Below are 9,493 nucleotides of genomic sequence, written 5' to 3'. Positions count from 1 at the left end.
TGGTTAATTGTCAAAAGTTAGTGAAATAAATACAAAATTGAACCTGTCGGTTACTTTCAGCATCTACCATATCTCTTCAAATGGAGGTCTAGGACTATTCTAGAACTTCTCTAATGCTAGTAAACCAAAACTTACCTGCTTGTATATGTCTACAGGGCTACAGCTTGAAGAGACTGCTAGTGATATACAATACAATATACATTATCATACCATCACCTGCACATATATACTCATAATATTAAATGTGTCAAATCAAATTTTAGTCAAAATCATCTGAAAAAGGCAAGTCAAAAGTACAATTACTAAATAAATGTTTTCAATTTTTACTCAAGTTCAACTTTTTTAGCACTTTGTAAAAATTGCTCAAGAGTTTGTCAGTTTGTCTAACTACAAGTGGTGATTCCTATACCTGCTAGGGCTTGCCAGGGCTCAAATTTGGCAATCGTTATTCCACCAATTGTATGAATACAGTGCAGAAGTACACAGCAATACAAACAGCCTCATAGAGTTCTCTATCCCTAATTAGGGAGACTTTAATTCATCAGAAATAGCAGTTTAGCATAATATGTATTAATTAAAATTATGCAAACAAATGCAACCAGCTTTTTGTAAAAGTTTAGTTAGAAAGTTTTCTACGAATTTGGAAACAATGGCTGGCTAATTAGCCTGCTAGAAGGTGACAAATCCTAGAGCTTAGAAGCTGTGACCTAATTACATATCTAAAAAAATTATGATGTCTTTCCTCTCAGTGCATCACATCTTTTTAAAAGACGCTATAGAGAGGCCTTCATATTATTTATGAAGATCAAATGATAAAAACTTTGACATCATGAGCATTTGAAAAGAAAATTAAGATTTGTCTATTCATCCCTCAGCCCTTCTAAATTGATAATTAGGTTCTGACGGAGCGAGCACAACTTTGTATGACAACACATTGATTATGGCATGGTAAGTATTCAGAAGCTCGAGTATATAATAGGAAGTCTTACAGCTGTTCAGTTCTCTCAAATATATATTATAATAACATAAGATTCAGAGGTTTAGGTTAAATAAGATCCGAGTTATTTGATAATGTATTACAAGGTACTAGAATTTCCCTTGTCATACAGCCCACAACCAAAGTGATATTGGAAAAAAGACAGCGTACTGATGGTTGAGAAATGCAATATTAGCAGTCAAATGGCACTGCAGTGCAATAGGATAACTGCAATGGTAGCTGCAACGGTAGCTGCAATGTACTGGGTGTTATTATGTACAACAAATAGCAATAATGAAAGGAAAATATTATATGTTTATATCTCTCTCCTGCAATAGGAGAAATGCAACATTACAAGTAAAATGGCAAGCTGCTGCCTAACATACACAGGCTGGAAGCTGTATATCATTGGTCATAGCAACCAATATCAAGAAGTTGTGAGTTTATCTTGATTTCTGTATTTATATCTAAAAAATTATGCTGAATTTAAAAGTCTAAACAGATTTTAGCTGTTCGTCATAGAAATAGATGTATATCTATAAGAAAATGTAAACCTATTACTTAATTTTGCAGATATTAAAAATGGCTTGGCAGTACCGCGATATCGTGCGCAACTGCACAGTATCATCAACAAAATCTTTAGAAAAATAATAACAGTAACATATTGCACACCATCGGTCACTATATACTTTGATCTTGTAAATTCGAATGACTATTCTTATAACTAAATCTCATAATATTCTTATAAAATCGAATAATTATTCTTACAATTAAATATTGGAATAATCTTATAAGAATCGTTAGAAAAGTATCATCGCAATTTCCTTTATTTTCACTGCTGTGGACATCAGTTGGAATACCAAAATACTCATTATAAGTGTCCAAAATGTCAGTTACCTACTTTGAAATCGGCAAAAAGGAAACGATTACTTTTCAGTACTTCTACATTTGTTACAGAAACCTTCAGTGATTGGACAATGCCATAGACTGGTGAAATGTGCACGTCTTTCTCGTGAAGTGCGCATGACTTAATGGTTCTATTCTCTGTCACTCGGCTTTATCGACGTTTTGTTGGCCGGTCTTAATTTTGATTAAAAAAGGCTTGTCAAGTTTTTATTGCAATTTTAGGCCAAATTAATTTGTCTATTTATGTATAATCCAGTCAGATGGGTAAGGTTTAGGATATTGTCTACAAATTTCAAAGATTTAGTAACATATTTAATTAGGTTGATATGTGTTTTGTATCGTTATTATACTTAAACGACTCGATTGAAAAATGGTTAAATCTGTTGATGAGATTTCGGCACAAGGGTTTGCGACGGTGTTGATGAGTAATCTTTGTGAGTTGTGTGGACATATGCATTTATCATAAAGCTCTCGAACAATTGCTTCGCTCGTGTTTGGTTGTGGGATTATTAAATAAGAAAATGTCTTATATCTTTGCGCGGGAATGGAAAGAAACCTCAATATTATTGAGGCTACGTTTTATTTGCTTGCAACACAGTTAGCAATCCTTTACAATGGGCACTTTCTTTTGAAACATCTTTGTTGCTGTATTTTATTGACAAAATTCTAGACATGAATACAAAATACCCAAGTTTGAACTGGTGTCATTCATGTTATTTAAAGTGTTGTGTAAGATACATCATCAAGCTACGTAGTTGATGGTGTATCTCAGTGAACTGAGTTAGTAGAAGCACTGGATACCAACCAGAGAGTCTCCATCGGTGACTAGTGCTTTATGGACCACCATTTGATAATCGCTACCAAAATTATTTTAGACTCACATAAGTTTTGACTTACTTCATCTGCTCTACCACAAGTTGTTTCAGACTGTCTTATGTTAGCTATTTAGTGTCACTTAATGGATGCCTTGACAATCAGTCCCCTGTTGACTCATCTGATATATTTGGTACTCACTTATTATTTTACATCGAAGTAAATTGGGGCTTACTTTATTGTATGGCCATAAACTTCTTACTACGCCCATCAACCTGCTCTTGGGTCTTTCACGTCTCATTATCACTGGCAATTCTTTGCCCAGAACCCATTTTTTTATATACTCCTGATCCCTTCATCCCAGAGGGAATAAGCGTATGCATAACACTTTTAAAGCTTCCAAAGGTGAATGTTTGGTGTTGTGGTTAGTATGCACGTATGATCATCTACTAAACTGATGGTTGTGAGTTAAAATCCTTTAAGATGCAAATGTTTTTCCAACATCTAACTGTGGTTTCGGCGGGACGGACAGATGGGCACTTTTCTTAATGTAGTAAAGATTTTATTGTAGAACATATTGAGGCACATATTGTAACCATAAAGAGGCTCCAGATAGTTACTAGTTAAAATTTATACTCAGATCAGCATCTGTCTACATGATATTTAATTGGATTATAAAAGTAGAGCTAAATTTGTTTGTGTGTTTCAAAGAGCATTTTTAAAATTCTCTGTTAGATATCATTTACAAGTATCTAAAACTTTTCAGGTCATGATTATTAAAAAATTGTAATCTAAACTAAGTTTGCTTAAAAATCCTATTCTTTAAAAAAAATACTGTGGATCAGAATGTCATTCATGATACATGAACATAACATATCTTACACTATGCACTCTCACTTGTTGATGTTAGTGTAAATGCGCACTTTATTTACAATGTGTAGACAACTTCTCATGTGTTATGGTGGTCTAAAGTGCTGACTAAACCGTATTACAAAAACACACTTGGTACAAAAGGGAAGTGAATTTTTAGTAAGGCAACCGAAGCTCGAACACAAAGATGATCGCGCTTATGGATATAGCATACGCATGCCTAATGTTATAGCATGTCAGAGTTTTTGGATGCTCACAATGTTGTTATTAGTAGATTCACACATGTAGCCCAGGCTCTGCAAATTAACAATTATTGATTCATATGATGGCTGAAGCAGGTGACAGAAACGCATGACAAGCAAGATATACGTCAGTTATCTGGTTAATAACACCAGCTGACAGCGCTTGACCTTCCTCTTTACCTTGTTACGCTTCCAGTAATATCCTTTCCAAATAAATTACCTTGCTCTGTGGCGGTCATCAGGAACTTCAAACTTAATTTTTTAGCGCAATAACCCTGAGTATTTAATTTATGTGCTAAGATATATGATGGATCTGTTCAGTCTATTTCTGGTAACTTAGACACTTGTAGAAGTTTCTATAGAAAAGTGGCTTTTCACACTCTTTTTATCAAGAATTTGACAAAAGCTTGACATGGGTTGTACATTCGCAGTTTGTTCTGTATTGTTACTGTAGTAATGTTTATATTACAAAAAGGTAGATTAGTTAACTAGTAGTTATGTTGAAAAATAAACAAGTAAAAAACCACTGTACTAACACTATATATATATATATATATATATATATATATATATATATATATATATATATATATATATATATATATATATATATATATATATATATATATATATATATAGATATATATATCTATATATTGTCCACCATCAGATATAGTGGTGGTGGACAAGGAGAACAAGAGAGCTACTATAATAGCTATAGCAGTACCCAATGACTACAATATAGCCAGCAAAGAAAGAAAAAAGGTAGAGAAATATTTCTCTCTTGGAGAAGAAATTGAAAAATGCTTCGATGTAAGAACAACTGTAATTCCAATAGTCGTTGGGGCACTGGGCGCAATAACACCAGCGCATAAAACGTGGCTTGCCCAGATACCAACAGCAATCAACTCAGGTGAGTTGCAGAAAAGTGCTCTATTGGGAACAGCTAAGATCTTGAGGTGAGTGCTCAAACTCTCAGGTCTCTGGTAGGAGACCCGAGTTAGAGCAGAAACTACCACCCATTCGGGTTAACCGGGGTGAGACAACAATTTTATATATATACTATAGTTCACTCTGCACATAGTGTATTGATTGCTTTATCATTCATATTAGTAACTATAGTGATCTACAATAACTTTAATGCCTTTATGGTTATGATCTGCAAAAAATGTAACATTACGATGTACTACTTGAAAAGTTTTTAATTTCGAGACAGACGTGTAACATAAACTCTGAATCTAACTTAAATGAATTTAGCTTATTAAAAACATACTTGAGGAAAGTTTTAGTATTTATTTTAGTACACTTTCACCCAAAATTCTATTACTGATCTGTTTGCAAATCCGTTTGTACCACAATGGATAACCTTATGCTGTTCAAGCTGAACTGATAAAGCGGCTAAAGAGCGCATCAACATTTTGGTTATTTCATCTTAGTGTTTTTTTTAATCTTATTTTCATCAAATTAGTGTTGATATGGTATGGCGAAAAACAAATTTGCCCAGCAAGCACAAAATGGGGAGGACGAAAAAGGATCGTAATTCATAGTCAGGCGAAAAATATTTTAAAACAGGGTCGGTGTAATCTGTGCGCGCAATGTATCAATTAATATGTCATTTAGTGTGTGCAATCGTGAAAAGGGTATACGGTATATCATAAGAGCAATGAATTCTAAGGACTGTGTAGTTCAGTGGCTAAATGTGCGGTTCAAGACTTGCAGTTTTTGTGAGTTCAAATCTAGCACCTAGTGAGCTTTTCATTCAAAGATTTTAACGACTATAACTGGACAGACATCTGAATATATCGACATGGCAAGCATGTTAAATGAACATGACTTTATTGGGCAGTGCAAGAAAAAAAAATCGACAAGCAGCTGTATAAGAAAAGAAATATTCAAAAACACAAATCCAACAAAAAATATTTACAAGAGTATTTTGTGATTACTTCAATAAGACCAAAGGTCACATAGGTAATGAGGTTAAAATACATAAAAATGCCTTTTGCTTATGAAAATCTTCAAATGAGTCTGCCAGTTGCTGCTGTCGGTGCCGGTTGCTAATCTTTAACAGAAATTTCTTTGCCAGTTGCTAATCTTTAACAGAGCACTTATTGCCAGTTGCTAATCTTTAACAGAGCTCTTATTGCTAGTTGCTAATCTTTAGCAGAGCTCTTATTGCTAGTTGCTAATCTTTAACAGAGCTCTTATTGCCAGTTGCTAATCTTTAACAGAGCTCTTATTGCTAGTTGCTAATCTTTAACAGAGCTCTTATTGCCAGTTGCTAATCTTTAACAGAGCTCTTATTGCTAGTTGCTAATCTTTAACAGAGCTCTTATTGCTAGTTGCTAATCTTTAACAGAGCTTTGATTGCCAGTTGCTAATCTTTAACATAGCTCTTATTGCCAGTTGCTAATCTTTAACAGAGCACTTGTTGCTAGTTGCTAATCTTCAACAGAGCTCTTATTGCTAGATGCTAATTTTTAACAGAGCTCTTATTGCTAGTTGCATTTTAACAGTTGCATCTTTAACAGAGCTCTTATTGCCAGTTGCTAATCTTTAACAGAGCTCTTATTGCTAGTTGCAAATCTTTACCAGAGCTTTTATTGCCAGTTGCTAATCTTTAACGGGTTCTTATTGCCAGTTGCTAATCTTTAACATAGCTCTTATTGCCAGCTGGTAATCTTTAACAGAGCACGTATTGCTAGTTGCTAATCTTTAACAGAGCTCTCACTGCTAGCTACTAATCTTTAACAGATCACTTATTGCTAGTAGCTAATCATTAACAGAGCTTTCACTGCTAGTTGCTAATCTTTAACAGAGCACTTATTGCTAGTTGCTAATCATTAACAGAGCTCTTATTGCCAATTGCTAATCTTTAACAGAGCTCTTATTGCCAATTGCTAATCATTAACAGAGCACTTGTTGCTAGTTGCTAATCTTCAACAGAGCTCTTATTGCTAGATGCTAATTTTTAACAGAGCTCTTATTGCTAGTTGCATTTTAACAGTTGCATCTTTAACAGAGCTCTTATTGCCAGTTGCTAATCTTTAACAGAGCTCTTATTGCTAGTTGCAAATCTTTACCAGAGCTTTTATTGCCAGTTGCTAATCTTTAACGGGTTCTTATTGCCAGTTGCTAATCTTTAACATAGCTCTTATTGCCAGCTGGTAATCTTTAACAGAGCACGTATTGCTAGTTGCTAATCTTTAACAGAGCTCTTATTGCTAGCTACTAATCTTTAACAGAGCTCTTATTGCTAGTTGATAATCTTTAACAGAGCACTTATTGCCAGTTGCTAATCTTTAACAGAGCTCTTATTGCCAGTTGCTAATCTTTAACAGAGCACTTATTGCTAGTTGCTAATCTTTAACAGAGCACTTATGGCTAGTTGCTAATCTTTAACAGAGCACTTATTGCTAGTTGCTAATCTTTAACAGAGCTCTCATTGCCAGTTGCTAATCTTTAACAGAGCACTTATTGCTAGTTGCTATTCTTTAGCAGAGCTCTTATTGCTAGTTGCTAATCTTTAACAGAACACTTATTGCTAGTTGCTAATCTTTAACAGAGGTCTTATTGCCAGCTGCTAATCTTTAACAAAGAACTGGTTGATAGTTGTTATTTTTTCACAGACATTTGTTGCCAGTTGATAATTGTTAACAGAGAAGTTCTTGCCAGTTGATAATTGTTACCAAAACACTTGAAAAGGAGTTACAAATAGAAAAGTTGCTATTTAGAAATACTTTCTCTTATATAGGCTAACTCCTGTTCAACAAAGAAGGTTTGCTTTCACCAGCGAATTAGATAATTGGACTCATTTATTAATTGCTCTGAAGTGTACAAAGATATTTTTGTTTCAACTTGCTGCTGTGGTCAATAACCATTAGTTATGACACTATGTTGGAGATAACAATTTTGTTTTAAGAAAAATATCTAGCACTCAGGTTTGGCATTTACTAATTGTTTTAACTCGCTTTAATCAATTTCATTTAATTTAAAAAATTGTAATTGTTGTAGCAACTGCACAAAACACGGATTATTAACATACAATAGTTTTTTGTTTCATCCTGGTACTTTAAAAATCATTTGGCTCAAAGGTTAACAAAAGTAGTATTTTTCACATCGAAACAAAACTGAATTTTTTAGCTTATAAACTGGTTAATATAATATGCTATATTTAGTGTAAAAATCATAATTAGCAGGTATGTTTTGTCACGTTTTCAATATCAGCTTAATTTAAAAGTTTTGATACTAGTTATACTAAATATATTAATACTAGAATTATTAGTTACTGCTAAATAGAGACTTTGTCTTAAAAAACTATTTTGCTTATTGCGATAAACTATTTGGTAATTTCTGACAATCGTAAAAAAAAATTCCTCATTAAAATTTTCCTAAATATTTTCGAATTTTTTGGAATTTTGTCCATCAGCTTTGATGCCGGTTCGGCTAGATCTTACGCTACATAATTTGACTGTTTTATTCACTTAATACAATGATGCAATGTTTCAACTGCAAACATAATTTTTCAATAATATATTATCTGGACATTGACGTACTATCTGATTACAAATGTGACTGGTGAAGAACAACTGGTCAGATAGGTTACTGACATTCATTTATCCTCTTTTCAGGTTAAATAGCAGCATCGATTTTCTCCTGTATATTTTAATCATATTCTGTCAGTATATAAAAAGCGTACTCCATCAGCAAAATCACATTTGGCTGAAGCAGCATCTCAGTCGTGACAGGTGAATAATCGGATGAGAGAATGTTCAACACTACACTTATCTCCATGGCCAGCATTCTATGGTTGAACCAAACTTCAACTGAGCTAAGGTAAGCATTTTTAAACTTTACAAAACTATTAAAGGTAATGTTTGCTTTTGTATAATTATGTCTTTGCTTGGTTTCATACTAATTTTAGACTAAGTAATTTTTATCTTAATTAAAACAAATATGTTGAGTACAATACAGTCTTAATACATGCTAAAAATATTTGACATTTCAAAGGTGTTACAAATAAAATTGTTAGCCTTTCTGGTCAAACACTGTTGCCAGTTGCCTGTTGCTAATTTTTAACAAAGCACTTGTTGTCAGTTGTTCATATTTAATAAAGCACTTGTTGAGAGTTGCTAATATCTGACTGAGCACTTGTTGGCAGTTGCTAATCTATAAAAGAGCACTTGTTTTCAGTTGTTGGTCTTTAAGAAAGTACTTGTTGTCAGTTGCTAACCTTTAACAGGGCGCTTGTTGTCAGTTGCTAACCTTTAACAGGGCACTTGTTGTCAGTTGCTAACCTTTAACAGGGCGCTTGTTGTCAGTTGCTAATTTTTAACAAAGCACTTACTGTCAGTTGCTCATATTTAATAAAGCACGTGTTGAGAGTTGCAATATCTAACTGAGCACTTGTTGGCAGTTGCTAATCTATAAAAGAGCACTTGTTTTCAGTTGCTGGTCGTTAACAAAGTACTTGTTGCCAGTTACTAATCTTTAACAGAACACTTGTTGCCAGTTGCTAATTTTCAACAGGGCACTTGTTCTCAGCTGCCAATCTTTAACAGGGCACTTGTTGTCAGTTGCTAATCCTTCATAAATACTCACAAGAATATGTATAACAAAGGACCAACAATGCTCTTATTAAGGACGTACACTTGTTACCCTTATGTTTATTCTTTCCATTCAGAGAAAG

This window comes from Watersipora subatra, chromosome 10 (genome assembly GCF_963576615.1).
Source record: "Watersipora subatra chromosome 10, tzWatSuba1.1, whole genome shotgun sequence".
Taxonomy (NCBI): Eukaryota; Metazoa; Bryozoa; class Gymnolaemata; order Cheilostomatida; family Watersiporidae; genus Watersipora; species Watersipora subatra.
The sequence above is the reverse complement of the archived record's forward strand: the minus strand, read 5'-3'. Positions refer to the sequence as shown.